The sequence below is a fragment of the Halichoerus grypus genome, chromosome 6, assembly GCF_964656455.1.
Source record: "Halichoerus grypus chromosome 6, mHalGry1.hap1.1, whole genome shotgun sequence".
NCBI classification, from domain to species: domain Eukaryota; kingdom Metazoa; phylum Chordata; class Mammalia; order Carnivora; family Phocidae; genus Halichoerus; species Halichoerus grypus.
In genome coordinates this window covers 68,403,379-68,425,180 of record NC_135717.1, presented here as the reverse complement: position 1 = coordinate 68,425,180, position 21,802 = coordinate 68,403,379, and positions in this window count along the sequence as shown.

Here is a 21,802-nt window from a genome sequence, read left to right as displayed (position 1 = left end):
TAAACCACTGAGTTAGCTTATTTTTAAAGCCAAAGTGACTGACTTACCTCCACTATTCTTCACTGGGTAGGAAAAAAAAAAAAAAGACATGATAACATGCTCATTTAAACGAGTGGCTCCTAACCATATGTAGAGATGTCTTTATGAAATTCCAAGTAGGTTTCACAATTTTCCAGTATAATGAAGAAAAGTGACTCGTGCCTGTCTCTGGAGACACGGCCTTGTATAGTGGTTGAGATGCAGGCTCTGGTGTGAGATTTGCAGAGTTCAAATCCTAGCCCCACCACTTATAAGTGTGAGCAGCCTCACATTCTCCAAGCGAGTTTTCCCCATTTGTAAATGAGGAGCAAGGTAGAAATACCTTCACCACATAATTCTTGCTAGGATCAAGTGAGATTATATATATAAAGAGATGGAAACAGTGCCCTGTACATAGTAACCCCTATCTTATCATCATCCAGAGAAATGACTATTTAAGTGGAATTTCTAATAATTAGAAAGATTATTGGCAGTTTTTATATAGTTGGAAAAGCCTGGAAATCCCAAGGTTTAATTATATTTCTTAGGCAAATCCAAACTCCTTTATCTCATTGTCCATCTGTTCCCTTTCTCCATGCTCCTTGGAGCTACTGTGGTTCATTTTCAAGGAAAATATCAGGGTCGGATGAAAAGAACTACAGAGGGGCGCCTGGGTGGCTCAGTCATTAAGCATCTGCCTTCGGCTCAGGTCATAATCCCAAGGTCCTGGGATCGAGCCCCACGTCAGGCTCCCCACTCCACGGGAAGCTTGCTTTCTCCCCCTGCTTGTGTTCCCTCTCTCGCTGTGTCTCTGTCTGTCAAATAAATAAATAAAATCTTTAAAAAAAAAGAAAGGAAGGAACTACAGAAAGTTCAAGTATTTTTGTTGGAACAATTAGCATTCTGTGAAAGCTGTTCCTTTGGTTGAGGGTGTGTGTGCGTGTGTGTGTATGTTGCAGGGGTGATTATGTCACACTGGTTTTACAAAGCAATGTGGGGCTATCTAGGGGATAAACAGAAACATGGCCCCCTTTCTTGGCTATGTGACTTTGATCTTAACATCCAAATCTGTGCTCCCATTTTTGGCACTAGCAATTAGTAGAACAATACCTGCCCCACCTTCTGCTCAAAAATAGGCTAAGAATGTGTGGAATGTCTGGAAAGTAGAAATAGATACCATTACCATCATCAGGGATTTTATTAAGTGCCTCCCTCCTTTTTTCCAGCTATCAGGCTAGATATCAGACCCAGAGAAGCAGAGCGATTGGAAGAGGTTGTCCTGCTCCTGAAGCCACACTATGAAGTGTGGACAAGATAGGTAAATAGTAAATATGTCAGTGTTGACAAACAGGTGATTAGAGACTCTCTTTCTAAAGGCTGTCAGGCTGCACCAGCTCTCATTTCCATCCCTTCTGACTTCTCGACGCCTTGGCTCCATCAGTTCTTTGCTCTTGTTCCTTTGCACAGTTGATCTCTCTCCAGTGGCTCTGCCCCCTTCTATGGGGGCAGATGTGCTCAGACCTCCCCATCATAAACAAAGCCTTTCCTAAATTGGCTTCTACCTTCAGTGCCTGCCCGTTCCTGTCCTTCATTTGCTTCCATAGTTCTCACATGTGCTGTGGATTTTCCCCCATACCCTCTTTGCTCTGCTTGTTGCCATTTGCTTTCCTTTCTTGATCCTTAATAATCAGTTAAGAATGGCCTCCAATGACCAAACTCACTGCATGCTTTTGCATCCAGTCTCTTCAGCAGCATGTTGACACCCTTTCTCCCTTTTTTTTCTGCATCTGTGCATTGTTTCCTGCAGGGCGTGGGGGTTGTTTGTTTTCATTTTTGTTTTTTGGTCCAACTGTTCTCCTCCTATAAGAACTACATAAATGTAAACAACATTTTCCAAATTCTCTTTCTGATCTACTTCTCTTGCTACACTCATTTATCCCTTGGTGATGTCACCCTCTTTCATGACTCCAAATGTGGGTCAAATCAGTTAAGAGTGATCTGTAACTCCCAGATCCACCTGCAACTCATCTCCTGAGATCTAGGTCCCTGTTTCCAACTGCCCACTTAGATGTTGTGTTTGGGTTGTCAAGTTCTGTATTTCCTAAAATGATCCAGGCCCTGGATGATCCAGGCCTTTCACTTTCAACCCTTAATCAGCTGCCAGGAACAATCAGTAATTTCATCATAGTGCCTCCTGCCCTTTCTACTAGCATCGCCTTGGTCAGGCCCTTATATCTGGCTTGGACCATTCCAGCAATATCTTAATGGGTCTCTTTCCTTCCAGTATCTCTATCCTCTTCTCCTGCACACCACTTCTTGATTGATCTTCTAACTGTCTTACATTGGTCCTGTACAAATCTGCTCATAAGTCTCATTATCAACTAAATCAAGGTTAGTTGCCTTAAGGAAACAATCAACAAAATGAAAAGGCAACCTACACAATGTGAGACAACATTTGCAAACCATATATCTGATAAAAGATTAATACCTAAAATATATAAAGAACTCCTACAATTCAAAAGTAAAAACACAATAATTTTAAAAATGGGCAAAGGAACTGAATGGACATTGCTCAAAAGAAGACACAGATGTAGTGAAAAGAAGGGCCATATGCACCCCGATGTTCAGAGCAGCAATGTCCGCAATAGCCAAACTGTGGAAAGAGCCGAGATGCCCTTCAACAGACGAATGGATAAAGAAGATGTGGTCCATATATACAATGGAATATTACTCAGCCATCAGAAAGGATGAATACCCAACTTTTACATCAACATGGATGGGACTGGAGGAGATTATGCTAAGTGAAATAAGTCAAGCAGAGAAAGTCAATTATCATATGGTTTCACTTATTTGTGGAACATAAGGAATAGCATGGAGGACATTAGGAGAAGGAAGGGAAAAATGAAGGGGGGGAATCAGAGGGAGAGATGAACCATAAGAGACTATGGACTCTGAGAAACCAACTGAGGGTTTTAGGGGGCAGGGGGTGGGTGGATGGGTTAGCCTGGTAATGGGTATTAAGGAGGGCATGTACTGCATGGAGCACTGGGTGTTATACGAAAACAATGAATCGTGGATCACCACGTCAAAAACTAATGATGTATTGTATGGTGACTAACATAACATAATAAAATAAAATAAAAAGACACAAATGGCCAACAGGTATGTGAAAAGGTTCTCAGTATCACTAATTATCAGAGAAATGCAAACCAAAACCACTGAGTTATCAGCTCACACCCATTAGGATAGCTATCATCAAAAAACCCCCACAAAAATAACAAATTTTGACAGTGATGCATAGTACCACTTATATGTGGAATCTATAAAAGTTGAACTTAGGAAAACAGAGAGTAGAATGGTGATTGCCAAGTGCTGGGAGATGGGGGAACTGGGGAGTTGTTGGCCAAAGGGTACAAACATTCATTTATGGGATGAAGAAGTTCTAGAGATCTAATGTACAGCATTGCATTAACAATAATACATTGCATTAACTATACAACTGTACACACACACACGTATTTATATAACTATACAGAATTACATAAACTATAATCACATTACTATAAAGTAGTTCACATCCTTGAAATTTGCTAAGAGAGTAGATGTTAAGTGTTCTGACCACACACACATACAAAAATGATAACTATATGAGCAGATGAATGTTAGCTTGATTGTAGTAATCATTACACAAGTTATATCAAAACACCCCATTGTACACCCTAAATAGATACCTTTTTTGTCAATCATTCCTCAAAAAAGCTGGCAAAAAAGTAGTAAAACTCAAGCAAGTCTCTTTAAGGTACTGACTTTACCAAACATAAAGTCCACTAAGTAATATACAATCTGAAGCCTCCTGGGATATAAAATCATGACTGTAAAAATTCCGTCTGTCACGTTCATCACTATCCAACCTCAGCATCTAAAACAGTGCTTGGCTCATGAGAGATATTCCATAACTCATTCTCCAGTGAATGGAGGACTGTGAATAAAGTAATAAGTTGAAGAAGAAGAAGGGAACAATTTGGCTAGTCTGAAGAGTTACCTGAGATAGAATAGGGACAGATTATTAAGGGCCTTGAATGTCCCACAAAGCAACTAAACTTTTTTTTTTTTTGAACCACTTTATTGAAGTATATTTGACATACAAAAAGTGGTATGCAATGTAATGTTTGCAACTTGGTGGATTTGGAGATAAGTATCCACCCAATAACCATCACCACAATCTGTGCCCTAAACATGTCTATTCCCTCTAAAAGTTTCCTTCTGCCCTCTTTATTATTTTTATTATTCTTTGTGATAAGAGCACTTAAGAGCTACCCTCGTAGCAAAATTTTAAGTATACAATACATTATTTTAGTTAATTACAAGCACTATGCTGTACAGATCTCTAGGACTTATTCATCTTACATATCCGAAACTTTGTACCCTTTGACTATTGCCTCCTCGTTTCCCCTTCTGCCTAGACAATTCTGCACCCTGTTTCTATGAGTTTGACTATTTTAGATTCCTTATATAACTGGTATCATATAGTATTTGTCCTTCTGTTTCTGGCTTATTTCACTTAGCATAATGTCCTCCAAGTCCATCCACACTATGGCAAATGGTATAATTTTCTTCTTTTTAAAGGTAGAATAATATTCTATTGTACATATTCCATAATTTCTTTATCCATTTACCAGTTGAGGAACACCTAGGTTGTTTCCATATCTTGGCTATTGTGGATAATGGTGCAATGAACATAGGAGTTCAGACATTACTTCAAAAAACCAACTTCAGGGCACCTGGGTGGCTCAGTTGGTTAAGCGACTGCCTTCAGCTCAGGTCATGATCCCGGAGTCCCAGGATCGAGTCCAGCATTGGGCTCGCTGCTCAGCGGGGAGTCTGCTTCTCCCTCTGACCCTCTCTCCTCTCATGCTCTCTCTCACTCTCTCTCTCTCAAATAAATAAATAAAATCTTAAAAAAAAAAACTGATTTCATTTCCTTTGGCTGTATACCCAGAAATTGGATTGCTAGATCATATGGTAGTTCTATTTTTTTTTTGTTGTTTTCTTTAAAAACATCTTTATTGAAATATAATTTACCTTCAATAAAATTCACCAATTTTAAGCATACAATTGAGTTTTGTAAAAAACAAACAAAAAAACCTATTAAAAACTACCACCACAATCACAATATAAAACATTTATGTTACCTAAAAAAATTTCCTCATATCCCTTTACAGCCAACCCCATTCTCCCCATCTGCCCCTAAAAACCTCTGATCAACTTTCCATCACTATAGTTTTGCCTTTTCTAGAATTTCATATAAATTGTATGTGATCTTTTCTGTCTGGCTTTTTGCAATGAGCATTAATTACACTTTTGAGATTAACTGATTTTGTTGCTTGTATCAAGAGTTCATTCTTCTTTATTGCTGTGTAATTAAGGAGGGCACTTGATGTAATGAGCACAGGGTAGTTCTATTTTTAATTGTTTTGAGGAATCTCCATACTGTTTTCTATAATGGCTATACCAATTTACATTGGTACAAGGATTCCCTTTTCACCATATCCTCACCAACACTTGTTATCTCTTATCTTTTTGATAATAGTCATCCTAACAGGTGTGAGGGGATATCTTATTGTGGCTTTGATTTGCCATTTCCGTGATGGTTAGTGACTTTGAGCACCTTTTCATATATCTGTTGGCCATTTGTATGTCTTCTTTTGAGAAATGTCTATTCAATTCCTTTGCCCATTTTTTAATTGGGTTATTTGGGTCTTTTTAAAAATTTTGTTTTGTTTTTGCCATTGAGTCGTAGGAGTACCTCATATATTTTTTATATTAACCCCCTATCAAATACATGATTTGCAAATATTGTCTCCCATTCCGTAGTATGCCTTTTCATTTTATTGGTGTTGATTTCCTTTGCTGTACAGATTTTAGTTTGATGTAGTCCCACTTATTTATTTTGGTTTTGTTGTCTTTGCTTTTAGTGTCAAATCCAAAAAATCATTGCCAAGACCAATGTGAAAGAGTTTATTCCCTATATTTCCTTCTAGGAGTTTTACAGTTTCAGATCTTAACATTAAAATTTTTAATCTACTTTGTGTTAATTTTTGTGGACAATGTATAATAAGGGTCCAATTTCATTTTATTATATGTGGATATCCAGTTTTCCAAAGAACATTTATTGAAGAGATTATCTTTTCCCCATTGTGTATTCTTGACACTCTTTTTAAAGATTAGCTGACTGTATATGTCTGGGTTTATTTCTGGGCTCTCTATTCTGTTCCATTGGTCTATGAGTCTATTTTAATGCCAGTTCCATACTGTTTTGATTATTATAGCCTTGTAATACAGTTTGAAATCAAGAAGTGTGATGCCTACAGCTTTGTTCTTCTTTCTCTAGATTGTTCTGGCTATTTGGGTTCTTTTGTGTTTCCATACAAGTTTTAGGATAAGTTTTTCTATTTCTCTGAAAAATTCCATTGCAATTTTGATAAGGATTGTATTGAATCTTTAAATCACTTTTGGGAATATGGACACTTTAACAATATTAATTATTCTAATCATGAACACTGGATATATGTCCATTTATTTGTGTTTTCCTTTTCTTTCATCACTATTTTACAGTTTTAATTGTACAGATCTTTCAGATCCTTGGTTAAATTTATTCATAAGTATTTTATTGTTTTTGATGCTATTGTAAATGAGATTTCTTTTTATTTCTTTTTCAGATAGTTTGTTGCTAATGTATAGAAACACAACTGATTTTTATATGCTGATTTTGTATCCTGAAACTTTAATAAATTTGTTTATTAGTTCTAATAGTTTTTTTAGTTGAGTCTAGGATTTTCTACGTATAAGATCATGTCATCTGAAAACAGGGAAAATTTTACTTCTTTTCAGACTTGGATTTTTTTTTTCTCTTGCCTAATTGCTCCAGCTAGGACTCCCAATACTATTTGAATAGGAATGATGAGAGCAGACATCCTTGCCTTGTTCCTGATCTAAGAGGAAAAGCTTTCAGCTTTTCACTATTGGGTGTGATGTTAGCTATGGGCTCGTCAGAGATGGCCTTTATTACGTTGAGGTAAACGCCTTCTATACCTAATTTGTTGAGATCATGGATTTGTTTTTATTATGAAAAGATGTTTTGTTTGTCAAATGCTTTTTTAAACATCTACTGAAATGATCATATGCTTTTCATCCTTCATTTTTTTTTAATGTGGTATATCACATTTATTGACCTGTATATGTTGAAACATCCTTGCATCCCAAGGATAAACTGCATTTGATCATGCTGTTTGATCCTTTTCATGTATTGTTGAATTCTTTTTGTTAGTATTTTGTTGAAGATTTTTGCATCTATATCCATTAGGGATATTAGTCTGCTATTTTCTTTTCTTGCAGTGTCCTTGGCTGGCTTTGGTATCAGAATAATGCTGGTCTCATAAAATGAATTTGGAAGTGTGTCCCTTCCTCTTCCATTTTTTGAAAGAGTTTGGGAAGGATTGGTATTAATTCTTCTATAAATGTTTGGTAGAATTCATGAATAAAACCATTTGGTCCTGGGCCTGCCTTTGTATGGAGGTTTTTGATTACAGATTCAATCTCCTTATTCATTATTGTTCTTTTCAGATTTTCTATTTCTTCATGATTCACCATTGTTAAGTTGTATGTTTCTATGACTTACCCATTTTTTCTAGGTTATCCAATTTGTTGGTGTATAGTAGTCTCTTATAATCTTTTGTATTTCTGTGGTATCAGCTGTATTTATTACATCCATTCCCATTTTCAAGTTCTATGGTATTAGAGTCAATTTTTGCTACATAGCAAACAGTCATAAAATCTCAGTATCCTAAAACAATGAGTATTTTATTTTTCACTCACATGTATATTGGCAGGCTGGGGCATATATCCTTCAGGCTGAGGATGAGTCAGATTTAATCCACATGTTTTATTCTTTTGGAGGGGCTATAATAATGTGGAACATGTTACTTTTATGGCAAAGTTTAGAAATTCTTAGAGGAGTAAGTGGAAGCATGTGATATGTCTAAGATCTAGGCTCAGAACTAGTTCTTCTGCTCTGATTCTGCTGATCACTGATCACAAGTCAAGTCCAATGTTAGTGGCAGGTCAGCTACCCCTCTCATGAAAGTGAGGGGGAGGAGAAATATAGTCTGCCACACCTATAATCTTCAAGCACAAGCCCCAGACCCTTCTTTCTTACTGACTTTTTAGAAGTTGCTGTATGCATCGTAGTATATATTCTTTATTTTTTATAGTCTATTTAGAGTTAATATTATACCAGTTCACATGAAATGTAAGAAATCTGCAAGTGTATAGCCCATCTTCCAGCCACATCTGTTACGCTAGTTGTTATATGTAATACAACACATTATACACATTATACACTCCAAAATACAATGTTCCAATTTTTGCTTTGAAATAATCATATGGGTTTTTATAAAATTAAGAGGAAAAACTGGCTTTATGTTCACATAACATATTTACCATTTCTAGTCCTCTTCATTGTTTTATGAAGATCCAGATTTCCATCTGTTATCATTTCTTGTCATCCTGAAGAAACTTCTTTAGCATTTACTATAGCCCAGGTCTGCTGACAATAAATTTTCTCTCTCTCTCTCTTTTGTTTTGTTTTATGTGTCTTTATTTTGCCTTCATTATTGAAGGATATTTGAGCTTGATATAGAATTCCATGTTATTTTTTTCCTCTTTCAGAAGGTATTTAAAGATGTCATATCACCTTTTCCTGGCCTCCTTTTTTCTAACTGGTTTCTCCTATCCTTCACTATATGACATTATTGTCCATGTTGGGAATCCCCTTCCCTAAATCTACTGTGTTTAGAGATTGATTCTTGAGTTTTATCCCAGGAGAGATTGTCCTTAACACCTGTAATATGGGAATACACCAGAGGCGGGAGGGACATGACTGACCCTATGGCTTTTTAGGCAAAAGAACAAATAGTAACTTTGTTTCAGATGAGAGGCCTATATATCCAGAAAATTAAAGAGATCCTTGTATTAGAATTAATAAAAGAATTTCATAAGATAGAAAGATACAAAGTTTACAAAATTAATACCTTTTGTTTATGCTAACAATAAAAAGTAGGAAGTTATTTTTTTATTTTTTTGAGAGACCGTGAGCTGGCAAGCTGGGGGAGGGGAAGTAGCAAAGGGAGAGGGAGAGGGAGAGAGAGAATCTTAAGCAGGCTCCATGCAAAGCCTGACATGGCGTTTGATCTCACAACTCTGAAATCATGACCTGAGCCAAAATCAAGAGTCAGACGCTTAACTGATTGAGCCACCCAGGTGTTCTGGAAGTAAAAAAAAGTTTAAATACCATTTATATGTACAAAAGAACTGTAACATATTTAGAAATAAATTTAATAAAAAGTGTCAGTATGCTTATAAATATAACTGTCAAATATCATTGAAGAACATAAAACAAAATGTGAATACATAGAACTTATTTACTTTATCACTGGAAGTTTATACCTTTTGACCCCCTTCATTCATTTTCCCACCCCTTACCGCCTGCCTCTGGCAAGCACCAATCTGTTCTCCCTGTCTATGAGCTCCTTTTTAAAGATTCTGCATACAAGTGAGATCATATGGTATTAGTCTTTTCTGTCTAATGACAATAATATTTTAGATTCTCCTTGAAAAAGATTCTACTGAATTGTTGAAATTCTGAAAAACATCACTGCAAGGGCTGGCCTAAAATAAAATCTTCAAGTAAATCACTGAGTGGGGTGGGCAGCCTCTAAAATGCCTAATGATCCCCACCTCTTCGTATTCACACATTTGTGTAAACCCCTCCCCATGAATGTGAGCTGCATCTTGTGTCTCGCTTCTTAACAAAACAATATGGTAAAAGTGATGGGCTGTTACTTTGGGCTATTATAAAAAGATTCCGGTTTCTCTCTTATTCCCTGGTATTTCTCTCAATCTCTCTCTCTGTCTCTCTCTACTTTTTCTCTGGGTCAAGGCCAGTTGCTATGCTGCGAATAGCCCTATGGAAAGGCCCATATGGCAAGGAATTAATGTCTCTGGTCAACAGCCAGGGAGGCCCTCCTGCTTGCTGACAGCGACACGAGTGAGCTTGGAAGCAGAGATTCCTCCAGGCAATCCTTGAGATGACTAGAGCCCTGGCTGACACCTTGATTTCAGTCTGTGAGAGACCTTATTTGTTTTCTCTTATAGAGATACAAAATATCTTTATCTTAGAGACAGAGACTCAGACACTCAGCTAAACTACTCAGGTTCTTGACCCACAGAAACTCGAGATAATACATGTTGTTTTAATCCACCTGGTTTGGGATTGTTTGTTATACAGCAATAGGAACTAACACACTGACTATTTGTAATACAAGGTACTTGGCTTTATGTAGGACTCTGGCTTAAACAGTGTTTGCACTGCCTGAAAACTTTGTCCATATTTGACCACAAAGTACAAAGGGAAGATCAATGACTCCAGCCCAGAAAGAGTCAGGAAATCTTCCCCTGAGTCCCAACCCCATGGCTGGTTGGCCAGGCATCTCTGGGTTAACCACCTTCAGTTTCCTCCTCTTTTAAAAGCATAATAGGGTGCCTGGGTGGCTCAGTCGGTTAAGCGGCTGCCTTTGGCTCAGGTCATGATCCCAGGGTCCTGGGATCGAGTCCCGCATCGGGCTCCCTGCTCTGCGGGGAGCCTGCTTCTCCCTCTCCATCTGCCTGCTTCTCTGCCTACTTGTGCTCTCTCTCTATCTCTCTGTCAAATAAATAAATAAAAAATCTTTAAAAAAAAAAATAAAAAATAAAAGCATAATAATTCCTGCCATACTTTTCAGAGTTATTGTTGCCTACAGCTAAAATCATACATGTGAAAAAAACTTCCAACAAGTAAAGCACTGTACAAACATGAAATGTGTAGTTTTTAAAAGCCAGGGTTGGCTCTATCGTCTTTTTCTGTTCTGTTCCTTTAAACACATCCATCCCTTGTACAACCTAATTGGGCTGTCATATTGAACCTGAGAAATATGACTGATTGCAACTCTACACCACCTGGCTTGGGTAAAAGCAATACCAAGATACTACTGAAATTCAGCATGTTTTCAAAGAATCCTTTTCTCCTGTAGGGAGTTGGCTGTCAGACTACATCCTGGCATGTGGGGATGAGCACTTCCTCCCATGAATCAGGGTGGGGCCAAGGAGGAGGTCTTTCCTGATGGTACTAGTACAACTGAAGCATTTTCTCTGTTAAGTAGACAAAGAAAGTACCACATGACTTCCTGTATTCTATTCTCTGGGGTCTCATCCTTGTAAGGAAATACTGAAATGTGAAAGGAAATGTGTTTGCTAAAATAGAAATAATAATTAAGTCATGTGAATCAAAATGACAAAATAAAAAAGAAACTAAAGAAAATTCCAACGAAATCTAAATCTAATCATATGAATATTGAGTGAAGCTCAGTTAATTAACAAGAATTTATCAGACAAAATGTGTCCAAAATGTTTTGTACTGTTTAGGCACTTTTCTGCATTTTGTAAAGTGTCTACGGTAAACTTATAATGATCAAGAATGGAAAAGGTTCAGTTAGGAAAGGCTTCCAGCAAATAGTACACAGTGTATCTGCTTGTTTTTGCAAAAAGAAACACCAGAATGATGAACCTGAAACTGAGTGGGTCGGAACAGGATGGGAGTTAGAGAGGGAAGTGAGACTTCTTACAGTGTACCTTTTATATCTCTTTGATGTTTGAACCATATAAATGGTTTATATATTCAAAAAAACAAAATGAAATCAAAATGGATCTTTAAAAAAAACAACCTAAAATTGAATACCAACAGAAGCAAACAACTTAAATATACCAAATTGATGAAATAACCAAAGAAAAGAGTTATTTCAAGTAACTGTTGATTTCAAGAGACTTTTGATTCTGACTAATTCAAGTAACTCTTATCTCTGACATCTGTAATGGGATATATTATAATGCCAAGAGGAATAGCTAAGAAACCTGAAGCTTTACTTGCTAGGTGTGTTGAGAGTAGCAATACTAGTATTTGTGATGGTTAATTTTATATCTCAAATGGACTGGGCCACAGGGTGCCCAAACATTCTGGATAGGCCCGTGAGGGTGTTTCTAATGAGATTGAACGTTTGAATTGGTAGACTAAGGAAGGCATAATCTCCCCACTTATTTACCAAGGTCAAAAAGAAATCTATTATCTATACCGCAGAGAGATCTGATGGCCACAACCTTCGCCAAAAAATCAAACACGTCACAAATATTAAGACAATCTAACATCACAGCCCCTTGATGTGATGAAATAACAAGCCTTCAAAACCACCTATGTAATATTCTTACCAAAATTAATTAAACTGGATATAATCATACATTTAGATTTTACACTGAAGTACAAGAAAAACACAGAAGTTACCAGGAACAAATTCAGTAACACCATAAGGAGGTGATCAGATCAGCCTAGAAGGTAGGACATTGTACGAGAATATTGGCTTGAACTCATCAAAAAATACAGGGTCATGAAAGACATTAAAGGAAGTGGACTGTTCCATCATAAAGAAGCTTGAGAACAATAACAGCCACAGGCAAGACTTGAGCCTTAATAGGATCCTGAATTGAACAAAGGAATATAGACTATATCTGAGATGATAAAATGAAATGTTCGCTTTATTAGGTATGATAATGATATTATTAGTTACATAGGAGAATAGCTAAGGAGATTTGTGCTAAAGGATTTAGAGGTGAACTTCTGTGATGACTACAATCCACTTTCAAACAGTGCAGCAGAAGAAAGCAGATGTATGGATACACATACACAGAGAAAACGAGAGCAGGGGCCGGGGGAGAGCACAAAGGTGCACAGGAGAGACAAGCAAATGGGGCAAAATTGGTGAATCTAGGCCAAGAGTATATGGGTTTCACTTTTCAATTTTTCCCTTTTTTTTTTTTTTTTGCCTGTTTGAAATTTTTCAAAATAAGAACTTGGGGGTAGAGGGAGTATTGATGATAATACCTTTGCAAAAATCAAGTTAAATTGCTGCAGGAAAGAAAAATGATTGATCCCTGTTCTTAGATAAGAATAGTAACTTCCCCCACAGATGGGAAGGAACGCCCATCACTGTCACTGTCAAGGTTCACTCTGTGATTCTGCGTGCACCTCATTAAATTAAAAGGGCAAACTTGATCTACATCCTTCCAAGCAGTCGCTACAAAAGCAAGGAGCACTTTTCCAGGGCAGCCAAGGTTCTAGGGAGGCAAACCTCGGGGGATGAGAGGATCTTGTTTCAGAAGAAAGGGCAGACAGAGAAATAAATTCAGGCTTGCCTTGGAAAGATAGAGCAGGGCATGTGTCAGTCGCACAACCAGGACAAGAAAGTGGCAACCGGCGGAGGTGGGGGGTCAGGAAAAATAAATGTGTGGCTGAAGGAAGAAATGTGGGCTCTGAGATGAAGCTTAATATAATTTAATGCATGAGTGTGATGCTTTCCAATTTCTGAGAGAGTGTTTTGGCTATTGTTAATGGAAGACTTTCTGTAGCCTCTCAGTGTGTTTTGATTCTTTCATTTGTCTCTACCCTCACCATTCCCCCAGTACTTGATTATCTCCAAGACCTCTGCTCCCCTCGTCCTCCTCCACAGCACTCAAATGAAATGCTTGGCTGCTATTTTCCCAGTGCTCACTCAGGTTTTCAGGCCCAGCCTCTTCTGTTACTGGGGATTTGAAAGAAACACAGGTAACCCTTAGAGCTTCCCAATGAGGCACAAAGAACCGTGGTTTCACAGCACGAACTGGAATCACTTAGTTTCCAAGTTCTTTGCTTAGATTGACTTTTTTGAATTTACTACAAGAAAAAAACCTTACAGCTGTGAAAGGGTGTGGTTGAAGCAGGCAGCTCTAAAATATATGCAGATGCAGCATTCATCTTTTGGGTAGTAGGTACTGCATTTGTGTTCCTGTGCTCAGCTATGCAGTGGAGGGTAGATAAGACTTGTTGATACCGGTTGGAAAATCCAGAGAGGAAAATGGGCCAGAGACAGAATGTCTGGCCAAGGTACCCTGACACTTCATTTCTTCCCATGAAATCGGTTCAAAATATCTTCCATTGCACATTTCCTTGAAAAATCAGATTGTAAAGGTAGTGAGTTTGGGCATAAAATAGTTGCTCTTGCATAATCCAACAAGTACCTACATCCATAAAAGTTTCAAGTGCCCAGTGGGTACTAAATATATGTACACTTAATGCAACCTAAAAGACTTCTTTTTGTCCTGGGGCCATGGTTTTCTAGATAAATACTTATTGGATGGTATCACAAGCTGGATAAATCTGCTCTGCTGTTCACACTGACTGCTAAGATGTTCAGAGCCAAATTTGAAACCTACCTCTACTAGGGTGATCGAAACCCTGTATCCTGCATGAGGGGCACCATTTTTGCAACCCGATGATTCGTTACATTACACGGGTTATAGTTCTGTAAGTTGCCTTGAATCTTTCTCGGAATGAGGAGGTATCTTTGGGATGAAGGGAACCCTGGCCGAACCTAAAACATAGCAGAGGCCGCTCCTGCTCAGGCTCTAGGATGTTCTCCTTTGTAGTGGATCCCAGGCTGTCCTGCCAATAATCAAAGGTAACCTGCCAAAGACCACCACGCCTGAACCCAAATTCACTATTGTTCTCTAAGAAGATCAAGTTCCTGGAAAGCAGCTCTCAGATGGCAAAGCCAATAAATGAAACCAGCCCCTTGGCTCTTCGGATATACACACTGCATCAGGGAATAATGCAGTGCTGCACACCTTTTTGTGATGTACAAACTGTGCCTAGGAACCAGAGAGAAAAGGGGACTAATTGTGCTGGGCACTTGATACACATTAAAGACATACTTTCTATACCAACTCTGTAATAGAACCTGATTATGCTACTCATACACACACAAAAAAACCGAGACTCCTAGAACAGGTCACAAAGCTGCAAGTAAATAGCAAAGCACGAGTTCAGACCCTGTTGGGTCTGATTCAAGGTGCTGCCTTATTGTAGCAAGCCTGCAGGGCCAGTTGGCTGCCCCTGCCTCTGTTTCCCCGTATGTCATGTGCCAAAATGCCACTTCTGCTCTGATCCCTGATGAGGCTGCTACATGAAATCTATAAAGAATTGTAATCCTTTGGAAGAAAAGAACATGAAGAACATAAAACCATGTGGAATGAGGCCAAGGAGCTACTGGATGACCACCTGGTTTGATTTGGGGTCCCGTGAGAATTGGGGAATGAATGTCAGAGAATAGATCTTTCCCTCTGGCATACACGGGTGTCAGAAAAATTTGTGGAAGCTCTAGAGAAGTCCCAGATTTTGGTAACCACGGCATCTAAGCGCTGCAGTGGGGCCACCACCGCGGTGGTCACGGTGCGATGCCAGTACCCTGTACTATCAGCCTCATCAGGGAGCTCTGAGCACAGGGGAAGTGGGGCATGGAAATCCCTCTCCTCCTCCCCAAGGAGCTGCAGTTCCAAGCCAGAGCACACTGTGAGCACTACACTGGCCAGTAAATGCAACAACACTTGGAGCTCCCTGGGGAGTCCTCAATGAACCTACTTCAGAGCTTATACCTTTCACTTCTCAGAGCCCTCAGAGCAGCTCCAGGAGGTGTGTCCTAAAACATTTACTTTTCCCTCCAAAGAGAATTTTTATGCTCCTCTTTTTCTAATAAAGCTCCAATCCTTTCCTCCTTCTCTTGGGTCCCTTTTCCCCTTCTATATTGATATTCTTAATGCTGGTCTCTTTAACTTCTTATCTGTGCCATGCTCTCTTCTATTACCAAGCCTTTGCATAAGCTGTTTTCTCTGCCCAGGACACTGGAATACCTGCCTGCCCCCAGGTCCTCTCCCTGCCTTTGACTGCCAGGTAGTTCTTCCAGTTTAGTTAAGTCAACACTTCTGTGAAGGCCTCTTGACTTCCCTAGGGAGTTGGGCCTCTGTTATGGAGTTCTGCTATATCTCCACATGATTATTTATTGTCTGTCTCTTCCATTAGACTCATAAGGGCAGACGCCACATCTTCACTGGTGGCTGCTTAAAGTCTAAACAATGCCTGGCACAGAGCAGATGCTTAATGAATGTCTGATGAATGAATGAGTGAACCTCTTTTAAAGAATGAAGATAAAACTCAGATCAATGCCATAACAATGAAAATAACAAAATATCCTCAGATTTATTCAGTTCTTCATAGTTTAAAAAGTGTTTTCAACAACTCTATGACAACAAATCTGATAACCTAGATCAAATAACTCAATTCCTTGAAAGAGACAATTTGCCAAAGCTCATACAAGAAGAAATAGACAATCTAACTAGGCCTATATCTATTAAGGATATTGAATCAATAATTCATAACCTTATAAAACATAAAGCACCAGGCCAGGTGGGGCCACTGCCGAATTACACAAAACATAAGGAAGAAATACTATCAATTCTCTATAACCTAGATAGAAACAGATGGGATGCTTCCTGACTCTTTCATGAGGCCAGCATTACTCTAATACCAAAGCCAGACAACGACATTATAAGAGAAGAAAACTATAGACCAATATCTCTCATGAACATAAGGAAAAATCCTCAACAAAATATTAGCAAATCAAGTCCAACAGTGTACAAAAGGAATTGTGCACCATGACCAAGTGGGATTTATCCTAGGTATGCAAGGCTGGTTCAACATTCAAGAATAAATTAATGTAATCCCGCACATCAACGGGCTAAAAAAGAAAAATTCACATGATCATGTCAATAATGCAGAAAAAGCATTTCACAAAATCCAACACCCATTCAAGATAAAAAAACTCTCAGTAAACTAGGAATAGAGGGTAAATTCCTCAACTTGATAAAGACTATCTACAAAAAAATCCTACAGTTCACATCATACTTAATGGTCAGAAACGAGAAGCTTTTTTGCTAAGATCAGGAACAAAGCAAGGATGTACCCCCTCACTACATTTTTTCAATATCATAGCAGAAGTCTTAGCTAATGCAGTAAGACAAGAAAATAAAAGGCATATGGATTGGGAAGAAAGAATTAAAACTATCTTTGTTTGCACATGAGATGATCATTTATCTGAAAATGTCAAAGAATCAACAAAAAACACTCTTGGAACTAGTAAGCAATTATAACAAGGTTGCAGGATACAAACTTAATATAAAAAAGGTAATTCTTTTCCTATAGACCAGCAATAAACAAGTGGAATTTTATATTAAAAACACAATACCATTTATATTAGTATATACCCCCAAAATCTTTATACAAAATATGTATGAGATTTATATGAGGAAAACTACAAAACTCTGCTTTAAAAAAAAAATCAAAGAAGGACTAAATAAATGGAGAGATATTCCATGTCCATGGATAGGAAGATTCAATATTATCAAGATGTCAGTTCTTTTCAACTTGATCTATAAATTCAATGCAATCTCAATCAAAATCCCAGCAAGTTATTTTGTGGATATCAATAAACTGACTCTAAAGTTAAAATGGAGAAGCAAAAGATGAAGAATAGCCAACACAATATTGAAGGAGAAGAAGAAAGTTGGAAGACTAATATCACACAACTTCACAACTTATTATAAAGCTACAGTAACAGTTTGGTGTGATAATGGCAAAAGAATAGACAAATCAGTGGAACAGAATAGGGAGCCCAGAAATAGGCCCACATAAATCTAGTCAACTGATCTTTGACAAAGGAGCAAAGGCAGTACTAAAGAGCAAAGATCGTCTTTTGAACAAATGGTGCTGGAACAACTGGACATTCACATGCAAAAAAAAATGAATCTAGTCAAACCTCACATCTTTCACAAAAATTAACTCTAAGTGGATTATAGACCTCAATGCAAAATACAAAACTATAAAACTCCTAGAAGATAACACAGTAGAAAGCCTAGATGACCTTGATATGGCAATGACTTTTTTGATACAACACCAAATGCACAATTCATGAAAGAAAGAATGTATATGCTGGACTTCAAATTAAAAACTTCTGCTCTGCAAAAGACAATGTCAAGAAAATGAGAAGACAAGTTACAAACTAGGAGAAATATTTGCAAAACACACATCTGATAAAGGACTGTTATCTAAAATATACAAAGAACTCTTAAAACTCAACATCAAGAAAACAAACAACCCAATTAAAAATGGACAAAATATCTTAACAGACCCCTCATCAAAGAACATATACAGATGGCAAATAACATATGAAAAGATGCTCCACATCATATGTCATCAGGGAAATGCAAATTAAAATAACAATGAGATACCACTACATACCTATTAGTATGGCCAAATCAAAAACACTGACAATACCAAGTGCTGCCAAGGATACAGAATAATAGGAGCTCTCATAGGAATGCAAACTAGCACACTTTGGAAGACATCATGGCAGTTTCTTACAAAATTAAACATACTCTTACCATATGATCCAATAATTATGCTCCTATGTATTTATTCAAAGGAGCTGAAAACTTGTTTCCATGTAAAAATCATCACATGAATGTTTATAGCAGTTTTATTCATAATTGCCAAAACCTGGAAGCAGCCAAAACATCCTTCAGTAGGAGAATGCATAAATAAATTGTGGTACATCCAGACAATGAAATATTATTCAGCATTAAATAAAAATTGAGCTATCAAGCCACTAAAAGACATGGAGGACACTCAAGTGCATATTACTAAGTGAAAGAAGACAATCTTAAAAGGCTACATTCTATATGATTTCAACTATATGACATTCTGGAAAAGGCGAAACTATGGAGACAGTAAGATAATCAGTGGTGGCCAGGGGTTGAAATGGGGAGGAAAGAATAGGCAAAGCACAGAGAATTTTTAGGACAGTGAAAATATTCTGTTTGATACTATAATGATGGATATATGTCATTATACACTTTCCAAATCCATAGAAAATATAACACCAAGAGTAAACCCTAATGTGAACTATGAACTTTGGGTATTAATGATGTGTCAAAGTAGATACATGAGTTGTAATAAATGTATCACTCTGTTGTGGGATGTTGTTAATGGGGAATGCTATACATACGTGGGGGCAGGGAATATATGGAAAATCTTTGTATCTTCTCAGTTTTGCTGTGAACCTAAAGCTGCTCTAAAAAAGTGTTTTTTAAAAGACTTACATTATTTTTATAACTCTGTAAAGTATGTGTTTCTTATAGAAGGCTTGTTTTTTTTTTTAATCTGTCATTCTTATTAATATATTTTTGCTCTGGAAGTGGTAGCAATTCCAAACTCCCCTCTTTATATAATTTTTCATTTAGATAACTAACATTTATTTAGCCTTAATGATATACTAGGCACTTTACCTAAGATTTCTTATTTACAACTCATAAAAAGTCTTATGATCCCAACTCTACCTTCTGGCTGGCCAATCCCAGGGCAAGATGCTGGCTTCTCCATTTGTCTCCCAGTGCCTGCCCTTCCAGCCCTCCCACATGGCCTCTATTTCTGTACCTGATCCTGATGCCCCTCTCTCTTGTCTGCTAGTGTTTTGTCTCCTGTCTAAGCAGAGCACTCGCACCTTGGGATCTAGCTCCGGAGACTGGTCCCAGCTCCTCTGATACTGGCCTGGCTCACCTCTCAGAACTCTCGGTCCTCAGGGAGCTCAAGGCAAGAAGCTGTCCCCCAGAACCCTTCCTGCCACTGGCCCATTTCCATAAGCTTCATTCTGGCCCTTTCTGAAAGCAAACATGACCCTGGAGTACTTCCCTTACTAGAGTCAAGTAAGCCACACATCAACAATTCAAGAGCGTGCCACAGGGCAGGACTGTGAATGCAGCAAGAGGAATGTGGGTCATGAGCCTGAAATGAGCTACTGGTGAGTGTCCACTCCCATAAAATGAGGACTTTGCTAAACTGCTGCCAAATTCAGAGCTTGTTTCCTTCCCAAGTGGCTGCTAACTGAAAATATACTGGCTATCAGAAGGGATACACACTCGAGGAGAAACAAAACAAATGCCCAGCATAGGTGTTAAACACGAGACCACTCAGGGCAGAAGCTGGCCACTCTATGCCAGATGGTCAGAACACACACAACTCCAACTCACAAACCCAAGACTTGCCTGGGTTGAGCGACCTGGGCCTGAAAACTACTCCCACCTTCATGAAAAGTTGGGGGCAGGAGTGGGAGAGCTGGGAGGGGAAGGAAGGAGGCCTCTGAGGCCAAACCCTTTCCAGGTTTGGCTGGGAGACTCATGTTTAAAATTTACTACATCATTTATATGCTTGGATAGTAAATTTATCTCTTTCCTTCTTTTTTTCAGGGTGGGGGAGATAGAGAAGGGAGGCCAATAACAAGGGAGGCCAGTAACAAGAAGGGAGGCCTGATAATATTTGACAACACTTGAATTAGGTGTCTGCACTGTATTGGAAGAAAATATTTGGCTATTGGATCTTATAAGACCTAAAAACCCTTAGAATAACAATAAATAAAGTACAATGCCGACAAAACAAAGCTCGGTGAATGAGTACCCCAGGGGAGGTCTGAGCACTTGATCCAAAACTGCAAATGTAAGCTCGAAATCTCTTTGAAGTCTTATGCTTGGTCTTTGAAATTCGTCCAATGGGCATTCTGCCCATTAATGTTTATTTTAATATGAAAATAATATTCTTTCTCCTCCAAAATTTTCAAGTAAAACCCAGTGCTCCAGGAAGGTGTGGCAGCGGAACACATCGCCCAGTTTCATATGCCCAGGGATATAAATAATCAGGTAGCCAGAATCCATGTGCATTTAGAGCAACTGTTGGCTGACAATCTGGCTGCCCTGGGTGACAGAGACAGCAAGTGCAGATCCAGAGCTCTGGGTGAAAAAGGGACTGCAGAGAACCTCTCTTCAAAAAAGTACGGTCAGAGACACTGCAGAGTACCTTTCATAAGTCACACTGGAAAAAAGCATTCTATCTGGGGGTACACACACAGAGGTCTCCTCGGGTGCTAATATCCTTGGGGTCCTTGTTACGGTCTGTATTAGTTCAGGTAGGCTAGGTTATGCTAACAAAACAGACACAAACATGCAATGGCTCCACACAATAGAAACAGAACAGTCCCAAAGGTTCAGGTAGGTGGTTCTATTCTGTGTAGTTGTACAAGAATCCAGGCTGAGGGTGGCTCTGCCATCTTTAACATGTGACTTCCAAGGTCACCTGGGGGTTGCTGCCTCAGTCACCCAGAAGAGGAAAAGAACACGCCAGAAAAATGAATGCAAAGTTTTTATAGGGCCAGGCCTGGTAGGACAGCCCCATACTCCTGCTCATATTCCACTCATTGCCCCTCAGTCACATGATCACACTGAATTGCAAGGAGCCTGGGAAAGGGAATTTATGTATATGTTCAGGAAGAAAAAGGAAATACAGATTTTGTAGAATAGCAGTTTTTGCAACAAAATCTGAGGCCAGGAAATCCATGAAGCTCTGTATATTAATTTCAGATAGATTAAAGAATGAGATAGTTCTACGTGGGACACCAGCACATTTCTGGGGGATTCTAGGCCCTCTTCAATATTCTAGTTATGTTAAAGAGATTCTGCCCCAAATCAATGAGCTATTGGAAAGTTTACTGGCACTTTTTCTGAATATTAATTTGTCCCAAGCTTTGATCTTATTCAGTTAATTATGGGCCTTCTGTAATTCAATTAATAAAAATACTTGTCACTTTAAGACCTAATTTTTTCCCCTAAAACTGTCTCTATTTTAACCTTTTAAAATTAAGTATTAATAAGCATTTCTCTGGAGCACAGG